The following is a 22,651-nucleotide window of genomic DNA, read 5'->3' on the forward strand; positions in this document are numbered from 1 at the left end:
ACTGGAAGACAAGCCCATTTCCCTCTTGCCTAGGATCCCTCAGCCACCACTCAGAATGCAATGGGATTTCAACATTTCCTAGAAGCCCATGTGCCAATGGATGCTCCCTATCCCGGGAAGGTGTATTTGTGTCCCTCAGTGTCTCCCTTCAGAAATGTTTATAAGCACTGAGAAAAACATCAAGACCATTCTTCTAAAATTCTTAGGATTCTAATTTCCCCAGAACCTTTCCCCAGACTTCCCACAAGACACAAGTTAAGGTTCCAAGAGCATAGGGTAAAGCCTACAGAATAATTGACATTTCCAAGAAGGGAAAACAAATATCACCAGATCCCCCGCCATTTCTTCCAACGCATGGAGGGTTGGAAGGAGAATTTTGTTTTAATTATTTTATTCACACTGACTGTGCACAGAGGCTTACCCACCCTGTGCCCAGGAGAGAGAGAAAAAGAGGATGAGATGGACAGGATTTTGTCTCCTTAAAAAAATCCAGACACCTCTATATGCTACTGCATCGTTGTTCCGGGATGTCTTCTGTCCTTGCTTAGGGCTCATAAGACCATTAGCTGGAGCATGGGGTGGCCCTCAACAAAAAGAGTCTGTTTCTCTCTGACACCCTTGACAACTGCAAAGAGGGTCAGTGGTTACACAGCAGGTGCACCTTTATTTTGATTCTGTTTCAGATGGGGTAACACTGCTTATGTGAATGAGAAATTATCTGTAGGGAGCAGAACCCTGCAAGCCTTTGAGAGAGAAAGATGATTAAGGGGAAAATCCAGGCCACCTGCTGAATTTAAGTGGACCACTCAGCAGCATCTTGTCATTTACTTGCTCCCAATTATTGAGCACCTACTGCATGCCTGACCCTTTATAAAATCAGACCTCCTATTTTATTTATATTTTACTCCAGTCCCGTGGGAAGATGCTAGTAGCTCCCCTTCACCTGCGGAGCACACCCGGTCCCGGAGCCCCACAGCCTCCTCCTTCCCCACCTCACTCCACAGCCCCTAGGGCTCTATGTGCACAGAAACCAGCCTGGAAATCAATTTCCACTCACTTGGTTATGCTGCTATCATGGCTCAAAGAACATGTGCTAAAAAAAAAAAAAAAAAAAAAAAAAAAACATTCAAAGTTCCAGATTCTTTGTTGTACTTGTTGCTCAGAGAAGACTCAAAAGAATTAGGCTGACCTAGGTTGGTACCTAATTTCTTAAAAAGTTCCCATAGCCCCCCCACCACCTGCACACACTAGATGTTCAGCTGTCTCCTCTGGCAGTCTTAGCCTTCCTTCTGAAGGAGAGGGAGTCAGACAGGTAGAGCCAACTGCAAAGCACCCACCCCGACCCCCAGGTTTGCAGCCTTCCAGGATGTGGACGCTAAGGTCTGGCCCTGAGCCATGAGGACAAAGAATCGTACTCACAGGCAGCCGGGAGTTGCTTCTCTCTGTCCGCTCTCTCTCCCTTCTCCTTGGTGACAGTTAAAAGACACAGAGGATGCGATTGCCATTTATGTAGACAAAGTGTCCGCCTCCCTGAAGCCAATCAGCGCAGCTTGCTCTGCATTATTTACCCAGAGCATCTCCCAGCACCTCCTGCCCCCCACAGGATGTGAGAGTCATCCAGGAGCCCGGCAGGACGAAGTGGAACAGTGCAGTCTGTGGGGGCCGTAGAAGTGGCCAGGGAAATATGAACCCCGAGTTCCTGGTCCCTGTATGGAATTCAGGGCCAGCACTCCCGGGCACTCTTCTGGCTACTCAGAAACCACAGGCTCCATTCCATGGGTAAATAAATGGTCAGCCCCGCATATGAGGAGCCCTTCTCGGGGTCTGCTCCTTCTGTGGGAGACTACTGTGACTCTCCTTAAGCAGGAGGGAGAGAGATGCAGGGTGCCAAGCTGCTTCCTGGATCAGAAAGTGAAGCCAGGAGCAGATTAGGATTTGAACCCAGAATCATCTCACTCCAAGCCCTGTTCTGTGACCCTTCAGCCTGCTGATATTCAAAGCAGTGCTTATCTCTCCTCTGCCCGTGGGCTATAATGGTAAGAAGCATCCAGGCTGACAGTGCAATTCAAGGGGCTGAATTTAGTTTCTCTTTAATGTGCACACAATCATGTGAGCCTAGCAAAGGGTCTGGGTTGTGCAGATGAGGAAGGGTGGAGAATAGGAGTCAAGTCAGATAAGCAGCAGCATGCAGGTTCCTCTGTCCCACACTCACACATGCATGCACACACATGTGTACATATGCACACATTTGCCACACATGCACTAAAGCACATATGAGTACACTTTAACACATGCATGTACACACACATACAGGCACAACACATATACATGTTCAGGGCCATGGCACAGTCCTGAGTCCACCAGGAGAGTTGTCCAACTCCAGCTTTAAGCAGCATCTCTGCACAGGAGCAGGAGCCAGGATGCAGGTGAGCCCTCCAGGGCATCAGGACTCACAAGGCGGCAGGGCTGCAGTGCAAGGAGCAGGGAATGGCTGAGGATAGCTGAGAGGACCTGGCCTTACCAGTGGGGTGGACAGCAGCCACATGGAGCAGAGAGGCATAAGGGGATTAGGCTCCTCTGCACAGATGGGAGCTCCTGAGCACCCCAGGCGCCACCATCAGGGTGAGCTGGGAACAGAAAGGAGGATGGCTCACGCTCCCCTATGGAGCTCAGCCCTGACCACAGAGGAGAGGCAGGACTGGAGCTCTGCAGGAAGAGCCAGTATCAAGCTGAACAAATTGTCTCCTAAGCGAACACCTCCCTGTCCTGAGGTGCAAAGGCAGCCCAGGCTTGACCTTGCTCAGGTACCTGTGATCAAGTGGGGAACTTGGAGTGCAGGATTGACCAGGAGCTTGGGGGACTCCATCAAGCTAAATGTGTGCACACAGGACTCCAGTGGGTTGTTGAAGAGCACATAGCTCTATCCAGAACAGGATACCAAAAAATATTGGCTACACACAAAAGCCCAGGTTATGGTGAGGAGTTGGATACAAATGCCTAGACCCGGGGAGTGGTGCTGTGAGTGCAAACTTCCATTTCATAAAGAGTCACCATAATAATGCCTTGCATTTAAATTAGCATAAGATATATTCCATGTTTGTATATTTATGTCAAAGTAGATTCTACTGTTATGTATTAGGTACAGGACAGGCTGAGTAAGCTGCCTGCAGGGCATGCCAAAGTTAGCTGCAGGATGACCTGGACGCTCAAACCCTCTGTCTGATTCTTTATCACCTGTTTCCTTCAAGCCCAAACGCCCAAGCCCCCCGCTCAAGGCTAAGCGCTTCCCCACCCTGCTCAAGGCTAAACACCCAAGCCCCCCGCTCAAGGCTGTACACTTTTCCCTCCTGCTCAAGGCTGAACAGGTAGCCTGCCGCTCAAGGCCAAGCACTTAACCCCCTTGTGTGCCAACAAGGCAGCTTGCAAACCCAGAGACCCTGTTAGATTTAGGCAGCACAGCAGAAGGGCTATAAAAGCCTTCCCCAGCTGCCCCCTCCCACTTCTTTCCTTCTTTCTTTTCTCTTTGTTGCACTGCTGCAATAAAGATCTCTTGGTTGCTCCGAGGGTTGTGGTCACTTTCCTTTCATTGGTGCCGAAAACCCGGGAGAGGGTTAAAACCCACTTTTGGGTCCCTCTTCCTTCGGAAGTGCCACACACTGGACGACCTGAACCCATTTTCTCGATCGCCAGAACTCCATCCACCACCGGCCTTCGATTGGTGAGTTTCCCCTTCATGGAGTCCTAAACCCAATGGTGGTGTCAGGAGGATTTGATCGTTGATTGTCCAGCAAACCTCTTTGCGCACCTGCGGGGAGGAGAATACCCCACCACAGCCTTCAAGGCTACGGTGGCCCTCAGGGACTCCTTCCTAGGACAGATTAGACTCCTGGGTTCAAAATTATTCCCCTTCCCCTTCCCAGCTGGTAGTTTACCAGCATAGGCTTTGTAGGTCTCCTTCATAGGACTGTGTAACCTCCAGGGACACATAACAGAGAACTGAACATCACATCCCACCCAGACCTTCACGGTCTCGGTGGCTCTCCTAAAGTCCTAGTCTTTACCTTCAAGACTCGGCCGCCAGAGAGAACCTTACCCTCCCCTTCCTCTCTCTTCCCCTGTCTCTCTCTTTCCCCTCTTTCCGGCCCTGGGAGTCTCCGGCCTCTCCAGGAGGGGTCCCGAAAAGCCTTGGCCAAGGTCTCCCACGGCTCTGGCTCCGTCCAGGATGAGAGCTTCGACTGTCAGGATTCAGTGATGACCAATCTCTGCAGCTTGAACCTGCCACTAAGGCACTCCTGATTTTTGGCTGTAGCGGGGACGCCCCTTTTGTCAATAAATCAGTTTCCTCCTTCTCTCTTATACCATCTTTGCGTCTCCTTCCCTCTCCCTTATATTACGTTTGCGTCTCCTTCTCCCTTATACTACGTTTGCGTCCTCTTCCCTCCTCCTTATACTAAGTTTGCGACATGGGTATTGTGTCCTCTCTGCCGGTCGACTCTCCCCTATAATGCCTCTTGGATAACCTCAAAACCCTCTCCTTGACACCAGACATCAAACCCCAAAAATTGATGAAATATAGCACCCAAGCCTGGCCCACTTATCCCTTAGACAACCAAAGCAGATGGCCCCCTTTTGGGTCCTTGGATCCCTCCATTCTAAGGGGTCTCTACAATTACTGTGAGCATTCGAAAAATGGGTAGAGATCGCTTATGTCCAAGCTTTCTTCTTGCTCCGTTCCAATCCTGCTCTCTGCACCTCTTGCAAACCTCTGCAAATTCTTCTAGCCTGCAAACCAACCCCCGCTACCACCGATCCCCAACTTTCTCCTTCTCCGGGCTCATCCACTACTTTTGACCCTGCTGATGAACCTCCACCCTATCGCCCAGCTCCAATAGGTCCTCACCCTCAACCTTCTGCCCCAGCCTCTCCGCCGTCACCCTCACCTCAGCAACCTGACTTCTCTCCTCCACTCACTAGATCAACAACCCAAACCAATGCCCTTCCTCAAATAATTGCCCCCTTGCATGAGGTAGCAGGTGCTGAAGGCATTATCCGAATACATGTCCCCTTTTCTATGGCTGACCTCTCCCAAATTGAAAAACGACTAGGCTCATATACTACCAACCCGGATGTATATACCAAAGAATTCCAATATTTAACACAGGCCTATAGCCTCACCTTCCATGATGTCTATATGATCCTCTCCATACTTTACTTCCTGAGGAGAGAAGATGGGTTTGGGAACAGGCTCGCACTCATGCAGACGAGATCCATCAGACCAATCCGGCACATCCCATTGGGCCCCAAGCAGTCCCAGACAAAACCCCTCTGGGATTACAACACCAATGACGGCATCACAAACCGAGATCATTTCATTACTTGTATTCTGGCAGGCCTAAAAAGGGCAGCCCCAAAAGCTGTTAATTTTGAGAAATTTCAGGAAATTATCCAAGATAAACATGAGAACCCATCAGCCTTTCTGGACTGCCTTACTAAGACTCTCCTGCAATACACTAATTTGGACCCAGAAACCCCTGATGGCTGACAGTTACTGATGAATTATTTCTCTGCCCAAAGTTTTCCTGATATTCGGATCAAACTTAAAAAATTAGAACGAGGCCCCTCACTCCCCAGACCAAGATTCTTGCTACTGCTTTTAAGGTCTATCACAACCAAGATGAGAAGGCTAAATGCCTGAAGTACCAAATGCTGGCTCAGGCCCTCTGTGGGCCCTCTCAAAACTCATCTCCCATGTGGCAAGACCATCCCCTAAAACCAGAACCCCCTGGGGCTTGCTTTATGTGTGGACAAGAAGGACATTGGAGCAGAGCCTGCCCCAATCCAAGGTCTCCTACCAGACCCTGCCCAAAATGTTCCATGATAGGCCACTGGGCTTCAGATTGTCCTCGTGCCCGAAGGGGTGCACGGTCAGGCCCTAGCCACCCCCGTAATCTCATGGGACTAGCCACTGACGATTGATGGGGCCTCAAGACTCCTGTCCCAACAAGTCCAATCACCACGCAGGAACCCAGGGTCCAAGGGACGGTTGATGGTCACAAAATTCTCTTTTTAATAGACACTAGAGCAACATTCTCGGTCTTACAGGAGTTTGGGGGGATCCTTACTTCCCTCTCAGTCCCCTATTGTTGGGGTAGGTGGACAAGCAATATATCCCCAAACCACCCCACCCCTACCCTGCTTATTTTCAGGCCACTCATTCTCACACTCCTTCCTGGTGATGCCCCAATGCCCCGTTCCCCTTTTAGGCAGAGATGTTCTATCTAAATTTAAGGCCATGATTTCCTTTCTGCTGTTTCCTCCCTCCTCCCTCCCCTCGGTTATAGCCATGGCTGCCCTACAGGCTACACCAGATCATCCCCTTCTGCATCCACAAGACCAAGTAAACCCATTGGACTGGGACACAGAGACTCCATCCCTGGCTAAATGTCCCCCAGTTGAGGTTCACTTAAAAAATACCTATCACATTCCAAATAAGCCTCAATATCCCCTCCCGAGGTCCAGTCAAAAGGGACTACAACCTATCATTTCCAGCCTTCTTAAAAAGGGCTTCCTTAGGCCCACACATTCACCATATAATACTCCCATTCTTGCAGTCAAAAAAACCCAATGGGACTTACCGCCTGGTCCAGGATCTTCGTCTCGTGAACGAGGCAATTAAACCTATCCACTCACTAGTTCCAAGCCCATACACTCTCCTGTCCCTTATTCCAGCCTCAACTTCCTATTTTTCTGTTATAGATTTAAAGGATGCCTTTTTTACGATTCCCTTGGCTCCACCTTCCCAAGACCTCTTTGCCTTTACCTGGACAGATCCAGATACTCAACAATCTCAGCAACTAACATGGACTGTCCTCCCTCAAGGCTTTAGAGACAGCCCGCACCTCTTTGGTCAGACATTGTCCGCCCGATCTACAGGGCCTCAACCTCCCTCTTTCAACTCTTCTCCAATATGTAGATGACCTACTCCTCGTCAGTCCCACTCTCAACATTTCCCAAACTGACACCACCACGCTTCTTAACTTTCTGGCTGACAAGGGTTACCGGGTGTCTCCTCAAAAAGTACAATGATCACAACCTCAGGTCACCTACCTTGGAGTCCAACTCTCCCAAGATTCCAAGGCAATCACTCTCGATCGAAAAGCTCTAACTCGTGACTACCCCATCCCAAAAGCTAAGGAAGAAATTTTATCTTTCCTGGGTCTAGCAGGATATTTTAGGGCCTGGATTCCCAATTTCTCACTCCTGGCCAGACCACTCTCTGAAATGGCCAAAGGGGACAAACAGGAGCCCCTCCCCTCATCACCTAAATCTTATTTTCTCTCTATACAACAAGCCCTCCTCCAAGCACCAGCCCTACGTCTCCCAGATATCCAACACACCTTTCTTCTTTATGTCCATGAAAAAACAGGCTTAGCCCTTGGGGTGTTAGGTCAAAATAAAGGGCCCACCTTTGCCCCTGTGGCTTACCTTTCCAAACAACTAGATCCAACTGGTAGGGGGTGGGCCCCATGCCTGCGTGCTCAGGCTGCAGCACACGTTTTACTACAGGAGACAAAGAAACTAACTTTCGGAGCACAAACTATTATCATTTCCCCTCACACTGTGGAGGATCTTCTCACCTACAAAAGCGTAAAGACCCTTCCTCCCTGCCGCCTCCTTTCCCTTCTGGTCTCATTCCTCCACGATCCCTCTATTTCTTTTAGGGCCTGCTCAGCCCTAAACCCAGCCCCTCTTCTTCCCAAAACTGAAACACCTCCCTCCCATCACTGCCTTGAAATACTAACAAACCTTATGCCCTGCCCGACTCATATCCACGAAGGGCCTTTGCCTGATGTCACTTACACTTGGTTTACGCACGGCCGCGCCTTCACACTAGATGGTCATCATTATGCAGGCTACGCTGTTATCTCCTTGGCTGACCCACTCGGCATAAAATTTTCTACAGTAGAGGCAAAATCCCTGCCTCCACATACCACCAACCAACAAGCTGAATTAATAGGGCATTCCACCTGGCAGCTGACCATTCCCTAAACTGTTTTCTTTGTGGTTCCCTGGAAAGGCCCCTCCTGGCCGCAGTCCCTCTCAACTTCTCCTCATGATTTTTTCCCCCACTGGCGGTAGAATGCAACCTGCCTCGAACGTCCCTTTGTGGGAACCCACACCCAGTAACACCAATTTCTCTGCTTTACCCCCATGGCTCTGCATCAGCCCTTCACCACACATCCCACATGACAGATGCTCACATTACACAATTGTTTCTACAAACAAATACACAAATCCTGGAGACTTTCTTTGGTGTAATGGAACCCTAATGACCTATATCCCTGACAATATAACCACTCCCTGTTTTGTTGTTCAAGTAACCCCTCAGCTTACTTTATATAGCACCGCAGAATTTGAACACTTGTTCTCTCATTCTACTTTGCCACGCAGCAAGCATGCAGCCTTCCTACCTATCCTGATAGGAATTTCCATAGCCGCAACTGCAGCAGCAGCCAGAGTACCAGGAGGAGCTATAGGGTACTCCATTTGGACTAAAGTTGACCTTCACAAAAAACTCCAAACAGCTCTCAATGCTACAGCAGAGTCACTCTCGCCCCTCCAGAGACAGGTCACCTCTCTGGCTCAGGTGATGCTCCAAAACCGAAGGGCATTAGATTTATTGACAGCGGAAAAAGGAGGTACTTGCCTATTTCTAAGGGAAGAGTGCGGCTATTATGTGAATGAATCAGGCCTAGTAGAACAAAATGTTAACAAACTTACTGACCTTGCCACCCAACTGACTAAAGCGACTTCCCAAACTTCTTTTCTGGACTTCTTTCAAAATCCCTTTGTCAGCCTGGCTCATGCCCCTCTTAGGCCTCTTATAGGCATAATACTCTTCTGCATTTTCCTCCCATGCGTAATAAAATTCCTCCAAAACCAGATGAACACAATTTCTAACCTTACCTTTAACCAGCTTCTTCTCAGGGATTACCAACTGCTTCACTTCCTAGATGACTCCAACTCCTCTCGGGAAGCTCTCACCCGATGCTGACAATGCAAAAACCACGGCCAGCGAGAGATACTGAACCCAGAGAACTTCTTAGTCCTGGATTTTTGAGCCTTTATGTCCTTTTAAGCCTCCTCATGGCCTTTGGCCTCTTCTCTGTTAGTCCCCCCAGCTGGAACTCCTGCCCAAACTGACCTTTGCTTTAATCCTCATCCTGTTTTTGCCTGCCCTGATCGTCTTCAGGTGCTGGTGACGCCATGTGGAGACAATGCTTCCAATACTTCCTATTGTCCCTACTACAGGACTAGTGGCTGATACCAACAATCTCCTCCATCCAGAACTGGTTTGATGCCATGGACGACTTGTGGCTTCAAGGAACTTTTATGGACTTTACCCCTACCGAAGTAGTTGTCTATAGCCACTGTGTGTTGTTTCTGGCTGCCCTGGTGTTCTCAGACCTGTCCCTCAGACATTCCTCCGCTTCCCCTTCTCGGCCTGACACCACCCACCATTAAGCAGGAAGTAGCCAGAGGACTTTATGCAGTCCCCCATGTCACTTAGAAAAACAAAAAGGGAGGAATGTTAGGTGCAGGACAGGCTGAGTAAGCTGTCTGCAGGGCATGCCAAACAAAGTTAGCTGCAGGATGACCTGGACGCTCAAACCCTCTGTCTGATTCTTTATCACCTGTTTGCTTCAAGCCTAAACACCCAAGCCCCCGCTCAAGGCTGTACACTTTGCCCTCCTGCTCAAGGCTGAACACGTAGCCCGCCGCTCAAGGCCAAGCACTTAACCCCCTTGTGTGCCAACAAGGCAGCTTGCAAACCCAGAGACCCTGTTAGATTTAGGCAGCACAGCAGAAGGGCTATAAAAGCCTTCCCCAGCTGCCCCCTCCCACTTCTTTCCTTCTTTCTTTTCTCTTTGTTGCACTGCTGCAATAAAGATCTGTTGATTGCTCCGAGTGTTGTGGTCACTTTCCTTTCATTATGCATAACTAAAAATCATCCATGAAAATAAAAATATTGTGGTAAGTGAAAAAATAATTTCTGTTATAGGCATTTTTACACAGGACCATTCAATCTCTCAAAACTACTTTATGAAGTAGCTATTATCATCAGCCCTATTTTACAGATGAAGAAACAGAGGTCCAGAGAAGTTAGAAAATGTATTGAAGTTCACACAGCTCAGAGTATCCCTGCAGGGCATTTCATATCTCCTCATCACCAGGCCAGCTTGCGTGGGCACGGCTGGGTCTGCCTGCTGTGCTGCATTACAGAACAGAGTGGCTCATGAAAGAATAAGCTGAGAGAGAAATCTACAGCTGCCAACTGTGGTTGTGCTGCAAGGTGTGTGAAAGAGGGTGTGTTCTCACCGGAGGGAGGAGCTCTCTCGTTGTGGTTTTAGTTTATATTCCTGATGATTCATGATGTTGACAAAAGTTTTTCATAAACCCTTTGACCAATTGTATCTTTTTTTGTTTGTTGTTGCTTTTAGAGGTGTCTGTTGAAGTCCGTTGCCTATGTTTTAATTGGGTTACTCGTTATTTTGCTACTGACTTTTTTGAATCTCTTACATGTTCTGGATATTTACCCCTTGTCTGATGCAAAGTTTGCAGATATTTTTCCCATGCTGAAGGTTGTCTCTTCAATACCACATGATGACACTCATGAAGAATATAAAGAGTGGATTTCATAGAATCTGAGAGCAGAATGGTGTTTACCAGAGGCTGCGGAGGATACCAAGGATCGAGGAATGAGGAGAGGTTGATCAGGGGGGAATAAGTTACAGTTAGACTGAAGCAAGAAGTTCTGATGTGCTACTGCACAGGAGGGTGATGACAGAAAAGGACATTGTACTGTGTATCTCCAAGATCCTAGAAGAACGGATATTGAATGTTTTTATCATAAAGAAATGATAAATGCTGGAAGAGACAGTTATGTTCAACCTGATTTAAACACTGCACAATGTATACATGTACTAAAACATCACAGGGTACCTTTACTGGGTAAAATTTTATTTTTTAAATTTCATATGAGTTAACAAAAATAAGAGGCTGGGGAGGAGACTCATGATGCCCCGGAAGACCTGGGACCATGCTTGGACACCCGGAGGGAAAACAAAGCCCTGGAGAGGTCTGGAGCAGAAAGCAGACAAGTCTCAGGTTAAAAATCACAGAAGCTGTTGCTTGGAGAGTAAATTGGAGGTTTGGGCAGGAGTGGGAGAGAGTCGACAGATCTTGAGATTTACTTAGGAGGTAGAAAAGAAGCTGTGAGCTGGTGTGCAGAAGGTACAGAGAAAGCTCAGTGACTCCAGGTTCTGGAACCGGGTCTGCCTTCACCACCTATGAGGAGTAACTCTGGGCTTCACCCATCCAGTGATAATGACCATGTAGAATTGACATCAGAAATGAAACAGTAGGGATGAATCTATTTAACCAAAGATATGCAAGGCTTGTACTTCTAAAAAAAACAAAAATAGAAATAAGTGCCCACCTCTGAATAGGAACACGATTATAAATATTTCTTTTTTCCTCCAATTGGTGAGCAGATTCAATGTTATTATAATCAAAATCTCAACATGGGTCTTTGAATCTGAAATATGAATGGCAAAGCAAAAGCTGAAGGAAGGCCAGTGCATATCTGAGAAAGAAAAATATGATGGGGGTATTGTTCTGCAGTCATGAATATAATGATGCTAAAAGAATGTAGTGTGTGGGACGTCGAGATAGACACATGGTCAATTAAACAGAACAGAGAGCCCAGAGAAAATCCCTCCAAATATGGAAAAATTAACAAACATAGCATTTCAGGTCAATCAGGAAAAAAAAAAAAAACAACTGGCAATTCACTTGGAAAAACATGAAATCCTGATGGTTTCATCCTGATTGTGAAGGGTAAACTTTTGAAGCCAACAGAAGAAGAGGATTTCTTAAATGACTCATTTCTTCAGTTAACCACAAAATATTGACAAATTTGACCAGATTCATGAGAATATCTGTTCTTCAAACTATAGAAACTAGAGAAAGACCTTTAAAAGACATACTGGTAATGATGAGACAGATGTATGATATAAAAGACCTTATCAATAAGCAAAAGCCAACTCCATAGAAACACAAGCGTTTGTCAGAAATGAAAATACAATTTCTGATCCATATTGAAAAGAACTTTCAGTTGGTAATCCAAGAAAGGATTTCCTTTCCTCCAGGAAATTGCCCCAAAGCAGCAGTTTATTGCTAACTTATAGAATTGTAATTGAATTCTGTGTATTGACCCTTGTACTGTACCTAACCCTAACCATATTCTCTTGAACGTTTTAATAACGTGTCTGTTAATTCAGATTGATCTCCATGTAAACAATTGTTTCTTTCTAGACTATTTACCTTTGATTTATTTCCTGGCCTTAGTGTGCTACTGCTGTGCTAATATCATAGCCTCAGGCCACATGTGGCTGTTGAGCTCTTGAAATGCAGCTAGTGCTACAGAGAAATGAATGCTTAATTTATTTTTATTTGATTAATTTGCAGTCCAAAAACTGAAGTAGTTTTTAAAAATCCCCCATTATGCATAATTGGACTACAGGACTACACTTTGCTTCAATTGTTGAAGATCATATTCATACTGTTGTAATACAAATATATGTTTTACTTTTTCAAAATGGGGCTACTAGAAAATGTCCCTGCTCAGGACATGGTTGATTAGAAGCAGTGGTGGCAAACATTCTATCAGATTGGTTATAAAAGGAGTGCATCTCACATCTCACTATTAATTGTAGCATTTGACTGAAATTCTTTACTATGTTTTCTCCTATGCTTATTTTTACAATTAATAGATGTGTAATTTTTTATCAAATTCATTTCTGTGTCAAAAGAGAGAAGTCATGTGACATTCCTCATGTAAATTGTTAATGGGATGAACCACTGCTACAGTTCAGATCTAGAATGTTCCACAAAGGCCTATGTGTTGAAGGCTGGATCCCCAGTCCAGTGTACTGTTGGAAGGGGGTGGAAATTTCAAGGATGGGGGTCTAATGGAAGTTAGGTCATTGGGCATGTGCCCTGGAAAAGAATATTGGGATTCCAGCAATTTCCTCCTCCTTTCTTTATCACCTGGCTATGAAGTGAATGAGTTTCCCTCTGCCATAAGTCCGTGGCATGACATTCTGCCTCATCAAAGACTCAAATCATGAACTGAAACCTCCAAAACTGTGAGCCAAAATAAACCTTTTATTTTTTTATGTTGATTATCTCAAATATTTTGTTTTAGTCACAGAAAACTATTCTAATAGCATTAATAAATTTTCTCATTTTCAAGTATATTTTTACTCTCAGGATAAAACTTGGATGCACTACCATTTTGTGTAGAACTTTTGCATCTATTTCATAAGTAATATTGTAGCCAGGCACGGTGGTGCATGCCTGTAATCCCAGTGGCTCCGGAGGCTGAGGAAGGAGGATCTCAAGTTCAAAGCCAGTCCCAGCAAAAGTGAGGCGCTAAGCAACTCAGTGGGGCTTTGTCTCTAAATAAAATACAAAATAGGGCTGGTAATGTGGCTCAGTGGTCAAGTGTCCCTGAATTCAATTCCTGGCATCTCCACACTCCTAATTGTATTTTCACTTCCTAAAACCAACTTGGTTTTAAGTTAATTTAAGTGTCAAATTATATGTTCTTATAAACTAATCCAAGGACAATTTCCCCTCTTGATTCCCAAAACAATAATTTTTAAATTTGGAGTTGTACAATCCTTAAAAAAGTGTTAGAAGTCACACACAAAACAATTTAGGCTCTTCCTCTCTTATTGAGGGAATGTTTTAAAGGAATCTACTTATTTAATTATTAAAGGACTATTCTGAATTTTTATTTATCCTCAAATCCAATTTGATGTTATTTTGTCAATTTTTAAAAATCAATGACAAATTTTTTAAAGTGTTATTACCTTTTTGCTTCACTGGATCTATAATTATATCCTTTTTCTCATTACAATGGTATTGCTTATTTTTCTCTATATTTATCTGTAGTTAATCTTGCCAGAACAGTGTTTATTTAATTAGTATTGGAGCTTTTAAAAAAATTGGCTTTTTTGACCCTCTCTGTTCACCTTTTTTTTCTTTTCATTGATATTTTTCCCCTCATAATATTTATTATTGTCTGCATTCACTAATTTTTTGGTTTATTGTGCTGTTCTTTTCCTGACATCTTTGGTTGGTAGATTGTCTCATTAATTTTTGGACTTTTAAACTTTCTAATATAAGTATTTACAACTATATACTTTCCTCTATGCACTGCTCTCAATACACAACTCAAAGTTTAATTTGCAGCACTTTTTTATTATCATTTATAAGTAGTATATAATTTCTATTACATTTTTTTTGTTGGTGCATGAGTTATTCAGTAGCATTTCAAGAAAGGTCCAGATACATATATATAGCAAGAAAGAGCAGCATTTGCTTAGCTTTTTAGTTATAATTTAATTTACTTAATTAAATGGTGATCAGAGAACACACGTTTAGAATTGTATGATGTCCTTGGTGGAGTGAAACTTTTGTTACTTCATATAATAAGACACTAAATTACTGAGTTGACTGTGTGATGAGAGTTCTCTGAGAGATGATGAGATTTTCAATAGGGACTAATATTGCCTCTGCTTTTGTGAGCCTTTCAGGTGCACTCGAGAAAGAACTGTGTTTTCTAATTATTAGGGCTAGGGTCCCATATATGTCCAATATGCCAGGATTGTTACTTGTGTTGTTGACATTTTCTGGACTTTTACTAATATATTGTTTGTTTGATCTGTCATCCAATTTACTATACCCTCAGCCTCCGCATTTGAGGATTCAGTAAAACATGGATCAAAAATATTTTTTAAAATGTTATCTAATATGATATATCAAGAAATATGTAATGTTTTGAACGACCAATAATAAAAAAAGAGAAAAAAAAATTAAAAAAATGTTATCTAAGCATCTACAGGCTATTTTTTCTTGTCATTATCTCTGAATAATATAGTATAACACCTGTTTGTGTAGTGTTTACATTGCAGTAAATAACTACTTAATAAAATGTAACTAACTTAGAGATGATTTAAAATACAAGGGAAGATAGCACAGGTTATATGCAAATATTTTGCCACTCAATATTAGGCACTTGCACATCAGCAGATTTTGTTATCCACTGGGGTCCTGGAACCCATCTTCCATGGATACAGAAGGACAATTATAATTGGTCAAGATGTACTGAGATTTCCCACTATGATAATATATTTGTTGTTTTCTACCCATAGTTGTACCAAGATTTCCTTTATATATTTGAAGCTCAACATGTGTTTAGAATTGTATGATGTTCTTGGTGGAGTGAAACTTTTGTCACTTCATATAATAAGACACTAAATTACTGAGTTGATTACTCAAGTGACCCTATTTAAACATGAAAACCTTTTCTTTGAGCCTGAAAATAGCTGTGTTTCTTCACATGCTCAGCATGCTTCATGCTTTTCTTTTCTTTTCTTTTTTTTTTTTTTTTTGGAATGGGGGTTGAAGCACTGAGCCATATTCCTAGCCCTTTTTCATTTTTTATTTTGAGAGGGCCTCAATAAGTTGCTGAGGCTGGCTTTGAACTTGCAATCCTCCTGCCTCCGTCTCCTGAGCTTCTGGGATTACAGGCACCTGCTACGTGGCTCCTGGGTAATTTTAACACTGAAAGTTTTAATTTAGATTTCAAACAGTGCCAACATTACTGTGGATCAAAGTAGGTCATGCATCTACTCTGGGAGGCAATCAGAGTAAAAACTCTACCAGGGCATCTTTTTTGTGCACCTTCATCTAGGTAAACCCAAAGAGTAAGACTAAATGTTAAAACTAATTTGCCCCCAGCATTCTGAGAAGCATTTATCATCCATGACTTCCTTGACTCATGGAATCATCCAAGAGCATGAACTTTATGGCGAGTGGACCATGAAGTACCAAGGGCTGAGCCCATTTTGTTGGGGATGTCTCAGAACTAGGAGCAAAGGGCTCTTGCTAGGGAGATCTGCCTAGAAGGCCATGCCAGCCCTAGTTGGTTTGATGGCTGCTGACCCTGTATACCACCTTGGATGCCCAGAACTTTCTGCCCTCCCTCTAGCCCTGTACTTCCCCTTCCCTTCCTAGCTGTGCCCTGACTGCCTCACCTGGCATGTCCCCATCCTCACCCACATCACATTCCCCTCCTACTCACAGTCCTGCTCCTTCACCACATCTTTGATCCTACAGCTTAATCTCAAGAGGTTCTCATGGGCCTTCAGGTGAAGCTAATAGAATGCCTGGGGCCCAAATAAGTGCTTAAAATTTTTCTCAGAAATGGCAGCAGTGAAGAAAGTACTAGGCTATGAAGTTAAGAACAATTTCTGTTCTAATTTTATCTTTCCTACTTGTGAGATTTTTTCCCTTCCCCCCCTTAGTACTTCTTAATTTGCCCACTTGTGAAATGAGGCTATGGTTAGAGATAAAGGATGCAAATCTCTTTTTGGATGGAGCCTGACCCAATCTGAATATTTAAAAATTATGGTTTTAACTCACATTGGATGAGGACCACTAATTTCTTCTCAAGGATTCTATCTTCTAATGGCAATTATAATCAGCACAAGAGTTGGCAGGAAAGAGCTTTGAATTCTCCTCAACTCACACTGCTTAGGTTAAAAAAAAAAAAAAACTTAGCTCTAAGTAGACAATACCACGTGTCAAAGAAAAAAAAAAGAGAGGGCCCTTCACAGAACCATGGGTATTATTCAGGTCATAAATAAGTTTTCATATTTATTAATTATCTCACACGTATATGTTCTATAATTTAATCCTCACAATGCTCCCACAAGTTAGGTACCATTAAAATTCTCATTTTAAAGAGAAAGAAAGAGAGGCTGAGGGGAATGAAGTACCCACATCAGCTCAGTGGTACATGGTAGGGATAAGTAGATTTCATGTGTCCCCTGCATTTGCTGTAGAGTTGCAGGCATGAACTCATTTTCAGGTACTCAGCCCATGACTGTGTATGTGTGTATGTCTGTGTGTGCACGCGTGTGCCTGTGTGCCTCTGAGTGGGCAACCAGCCAGAGAGTCCCCATAGAACCGAACCTCTTCTAAACTTTCAGCACAAGAGGGAGCATTTGGCTAATAATAACCCATATTTTTCCAGAGAGTTCTGCTTGCATCAAATATTCAGTAATGTGTGTTCCAGGAGTCAAGTTTGAGTGTTACCATGTCTAACAATAGTAATATGATAAGGGTATAATGCAAGAGACTCACCTGCTAGGAATTCTGGTTCCTTACAGGTTGACTCTCCTGTCTGGGATCCTTTAGCTTTGGAAACTGAGAAGCATGTGGAGAAGCAGCTGAAAACTTGGTGTTCAGCAGTTGCGTTCTTTGCAACTTGGAACTCACCTGTTTCCCTGTCTTTGTATTTGTAGTCTGTGTACTGGTTAAACATTAATTTCTGATGGTATAAAGGTCAAGGCAATTCAGATAAGGTGAGAGGGAGGAGATCTTCTCTGGGCTTCTAAGAAAGTTTTTTTTTTTCTGTTGAACGTATATCATTCTAATCTCTAGCAGTTTGGGTCTTTAATTTTTTTTAAATTTTAGTTGTATATGGACACAACACCTTTATGTATGTATGTATGAATGTATTTATTTATTTATGTGGTACTTTGGATCGAACCCAATGCCTTACATGTTCTAGGCAAGTGCTCTACCACTGAGCCACAACCCCAGACCCATCTGGGTCTTCCTTAGAACTCTGTATGCCCACTCCATTTTCCCAAACAGTTCCAATTAGGTCATTCCACAAATTCCAGCACTGTCACAGGTAAAGTCCACTTTAAAGATGGCTTCCTGCCCTTGGAGCCAGCTCCAACACAGCCTGTAAGTTCCTAGTACTGCACATGAAAAATTATGGCTGGAAACTTTCTGTCTGGATAATTGGCAGAACCCAAGCACCATCTTCCTTCCCCAAATCCATTGAAATGATGGATGAGATATGTGAAACAACACTTCAAAAATGAGATTTTGGCCAATTTCTAGAAAAACAAAAGTTGACGGAGTTTTATTGGGGCATAGAGCTGAGAAAGCAGCAGTGAGAAAAGCTCAGGAAAACTGCAGAGAGCCTGGGTGCTAGGCTTCTAGGCAGACCTGAAGAGGCTGCCAACTCATACCAGTGGGCTGTGTTTGGAGCAACACACTAAAGGATTGGATACAAGGCAATAGAGGGCAGAGTGGCTGTCACCACAGGTGTTTGTTTCCCAGGCTAAGAGATAATGTCATGAAAGTGTTGAAAAGAATTTTGAAGCAATGAGATTGGTAGAGTTGAGAGAGAGCTCTAGGGGGGGCAAGGTCAGGGTCGGGGGGCCGGGAGCCAAAGATTTATACTGTTGAAACTGGGACCTTAGAGAGGAGCAGAGTGACACTGATGAGACTCAGTACCTCTACAAGAGCCATTGGAGAAAAGGGAAGAAGAAATTGTAATTCAGCCACAGAGGGACACACACCAAAGGGCTCCCCACCCAGTCTCCCATGAACTGATGGGCCTTAGCAAGGGAAGAGCAGGGAAGGACACCTTATGAAGGACAGCATCTGTGAAGGTCCTGAGGCTAGAAAGAGTGTGGTGTCTTCAAGGTCCTGCAAGAGAGCCAACCCCAGAGTACCATACAAAGTGGGGGCTCTTGCAAGCCATGTTATATAATGTGTATCCTCTAAACTGTAATGGAGGGCACTGAAGTGTTTCTAGAAAGCTGTTCCCTTATTTTTTGTTTTAAAATCACTCTGTTATGGTTTTGATGTGAGTTGTCCCCAAAAAGCTGACATGTGAGACAATGCAAGGTGGTTCAGAGGAAAAACGATTGGGTTGTGAGAGTCTTAACCCAATCAATGAATTAATCCCCTGATAGAGATTAAATGAGTGGTAACTGAAGTGGTAGGGTGTGGCTGGAGGAGGAGGGAATTAGGGTGTGGCTAATTTTTTATATATTTGTATATATTTTTTTATATATCTGTATCTGCAGAGTGGAGTCTCTCTCCGCTTCTTGATCACCATGATGTGAGCTGCTTCCCTCCACCACACGCACTGCCAGGATGTTCTGCCTCACCTCCAGCCCTGAGGAACGGAACTGGCCTTCTCTGGACTAAGACCTCTGGAACATTGTGCCCTCAAATACACTTTTCCTCCTTACAGTTGTTCTGGTCAGATCCTTCTAGTCACTGCAGTGAAAAAGCTGACTAAAACAGGACCAGAAAGAGAGGAGTGAAAGTGTTCCATTCTTCAGCTTTGGAGAAAAGCACGGAAATTCCGTGGAATGTGGTGGGACTTTGGGATGGGCTGGGGAGGGCAGGGCACTGAGATGAGAAAGAGTGCAGGGTAGGGTGCTGGCTAGGCATGTGCATGTGTGTGCATACATATTAGGAGGCTGCTGGGGAGGAGGGAGGGGTCGGAGAGATGGGAGACTTCATGGGAATGAAGCCAATGGGCAGATGATGAAAGTCATGGACTGAGAGGGAAAGACTGGTGGGGACCAGCACTGGATCAAGGGATGGAAGGACACCAAGAATTTTCAGTTTGGGAATTCAATTTTAGATAAATTCACATATTATCTGAGCGGAGACGTCCTGTGGGCCTTTCAATATTATGAATTTAGAGTCCTGAAGAGAGGTGTGGACAGGAAATAATGTCATGAGTTGGAACTGTTGCAAAGAATTTTGAAGCAATGGGACTGGGTAAAATCACTTTAGAGTTCTCACAAATTTAAAAATCTACAGAAAAAGAAAGATAACTAACTAGTAGTGTCATTTTGATCAGCAGTTTTTCTCCCCATAGACAAATCTACATAGGAAATGACATCCATTCCCGACAGTGGCTCTTTTCCCTTTTCCTGTCTTCCTTCTTATTAGCTGTGGGTTTTATGGGGACTATGGAAATGCTTAGAACACAAAAGAAAGAAACAAACCCAATACAACCTAATACAACCCAACCTCAAGGTTGAGACTTATATCAGGGTTTTCCAGAAAAATGGAGCCAATTGGAAATTATAGTGTATATGTATGTATGTATTCTTTATCTATCCATCTATATTTGGGGCTAGGAGATTTATTAGGAGAATTGTCTCATATGATTATGGAGGTAGTCCCCCAGCCTGCCTTCTGCAGGATGGAGTACAAGGAAAGTCAACCGTGTAATTCAGTCTGAGCCTGAAGGCCCAAGAACCAGGAAGTCTGAAATTCAAGGTCTGGAGAAGACACATGTCTCAGCTCAAGCAGAGAGAACACATTCTCCTCCCCTTCCATTTTGTCCTGTTCTGGCCATCAACGGATTGGATGATGTCCACCACATTAGTGAGGGTGGATCTTCTTGATTCAGTCTGTGGATTCAGTAGTGATCTCACACACAGAAACACACACACACACACACACACACACACACAAATAATGTTTTGCCACCTCTCTGGGCATCCCTTAGCCCAGTCAAACATAACATTAACCACCCTAGCATGATTGATGTTGGGGATGGGTAGGTAGCTCTGTGATGGGGGTAGTTCTGGCCATTGTACCCTGTTAGTAGTCTTTGTTCACTAGATGATAGTAGTTCTCAGTCGTGACAACCAAGAATGTCCCCAAGCATGGTACATTTTTTCCTGGAGGTGATGTGCCCCAGGAGAGAAGGGGCAGAGGATGTTATGATCCAGGGCCGAGGATGGAAGCACATCCTACAGTGGTGGCATTCCTTTATAGTCCAACCTCTATAGGGGCAGCACGTGGGCTTCTCTCGTGTGACCAATGCCAGCAGTGTGTGTAGTGGGGGAGCCATATAGTAAGTGAAGATATGACAGAGAAGGCTCATGTGAGCACACTAGGGAGGATCCTGGGAGAGGAGATGGGGCTTCATGCTGAGGCCACTGTCTGAGAAAAGTGGAACCCTGGAGACTGGTGAGGTCAGGGTGAAAGAGAGGAGGCCACCCTGAGGTGTCTACTGTGGACCCAATGCACAGAGAAATGTCAAGGGAATCTAATTTTCCTAGAAAATCCACTTTGCCTAGAAGCTGATGAGAATATCAACTCAGTATTTTTTTGTGGTGGTGGTGGGGGGTGGCAGGGAAATTTGTAATTTTAATGACATTTGACTCATCTTATTTTTCTTCCATAGTTTGTGTCTTTGGTATTGTATCTAAAGTTACCATCAAACCCAATATCACCTGGAATTTATGTTGTATTATCTTCTGGGAGTTTGATAGTTTTGTTTCAGGTCTGTGATCCATTTTGAGTGAACGCTGGTGAAGTGTGTAAGGCTTAAGCCTACATTGATTGATTGATTGTGGATGTTCATTTGTTTTAGCCCCATTTGATGAGAAGACCCTCCTTTCTTCACTGAATCGATTTTGTTCCTTTGTCAAGGATCAGCTGGCTGTATTTGTGTGAGTCTATTTCTGGGCTCTCTATTGTATTCCATTCAGGGTGTTTCAAATCACTGGTTTTGGACTATCCATGGGTTATGTAATCAGTTTTGAAGTTCTCATGATCAGTATTTATAAAAAGTGGATCAGAATGAAATATAAAAGAGGAGTCATGCTATTTTCTGAAACTGTTTTGTTGTTGTTGTTTGTTTGTTTGTTTTTTTTTTTTGGTACTGGGGATTGAACTCAGGGGCACTTGAGCCACATCCCCTATATTTATTTTATTTAGAGACAGGGTCTCACTGAGTTGCTTAGCACCTCGCTTTTTCGGAGGCTGGCTTTGAACTCGCGATCCTCCTGCCTCAGCCTCCCAAGCTGCTGGGATTACAGGCGTGCGCCACTACGCCCAGCTGAACCTCTGATTTTTATCATGTACATATATGTGTATGCTGGGTCATAATATCAAATTTATTTCTTACTGTTAGTTGCAATCAAAACCTTTAAAACCCTCTATAATGATACCTTTCTATGGAAATAAAGGTCAAGATTTGTCACACCTGAAAATGAAAACTAAAAAATGACTACAGAAAGCTCAAGAGGCAATTCTTATGGCCAACAAGCTACTTCTATGATTATATTTTATTTAAAAAATTATATTAAAGTGTTCCTAAGCTTTGTTCAGCTTTTCTTCGGTGAATGTTCTTCTTCCATTTCTGATGATTTCTAGTTAAGTAGTGACAAGGACTTGGCTTGTCATGCGTGATGGCCCTGGTGTCTCTGCAGGACCTGAGTCCCCTGCCTGGGGCGGGGTGGGGGAGGTCTATGGATCCTGATTTATAATCAAAGACAAGGTGATCTGTTTGTCTACTTTAAATGAATTATAACCAACCCACCAGTAACCAAGTTTTTATGACTTACAGTGGGATTTTTATGCATATTATATCTTGGATCCATCTACAGATTGAAGACTTACACTGTATCCTAGGGAACAAATGACACCAATCTACTATTCTCAGCTGTGCCTTTTTTCCCTATTCCCCCAATGGTCACTGGCTTCCCCTCTGGGAGTGCCATTTGTCTTAAAGTGCCCTCTGCTGGCCGTGCAGAGATCTGCAGCTGTGGTTGCTCTGTTACCTTGTAGTCTCTGCTAGATCTCTGTGGCCTGGTGAACAGCCCCACCGCCTCTGTGGGGGTTGAGGATGGCAGATGAAGGCCAACTTTGTCTAGAGTGGATTTTTCACTTT

At 44.0% G+C, this 22,651-nt stretch overlaps 1 protein-coding gene across 1 annotated transcript in view; it reads right to left on the reverse strand.

The window, feature by feature from the left end:
* Ddc (dopa decarboxylase) overlaps positions 1 to 17,349 on the reverse strand; it is a 112,500-nt gene extending 95,151 nt beyond the window's left edge. Inside the window, exon 1 of the mRNA XM_026403664.2 lies at positions 17,281 to 17,349. The gene's annotated coding sequence lies outside the window, so the exon portion shown is untranslated. The remainder of the gene's footprint in view (positions 1 to 17,280) is intronic.
* Positions 17,350 to 22,651: the final 5,302 nt, after the last annotated feature.

This window comes from Urocitellus parryii, chromosome 3 (genome assembly GCF_045843805.1).
Source record: "Urocitellus parryii isolate mUroPar1 chromosome 3, mUroPar1.hap1, whole genome shotgun sequence".
Taxonomy (NCBI): Eukaryota; Metazoa; Chordata; class Mammalia; order Rodentia; family Sciuridae; genus Urocitellus; species Urocitellus parryii.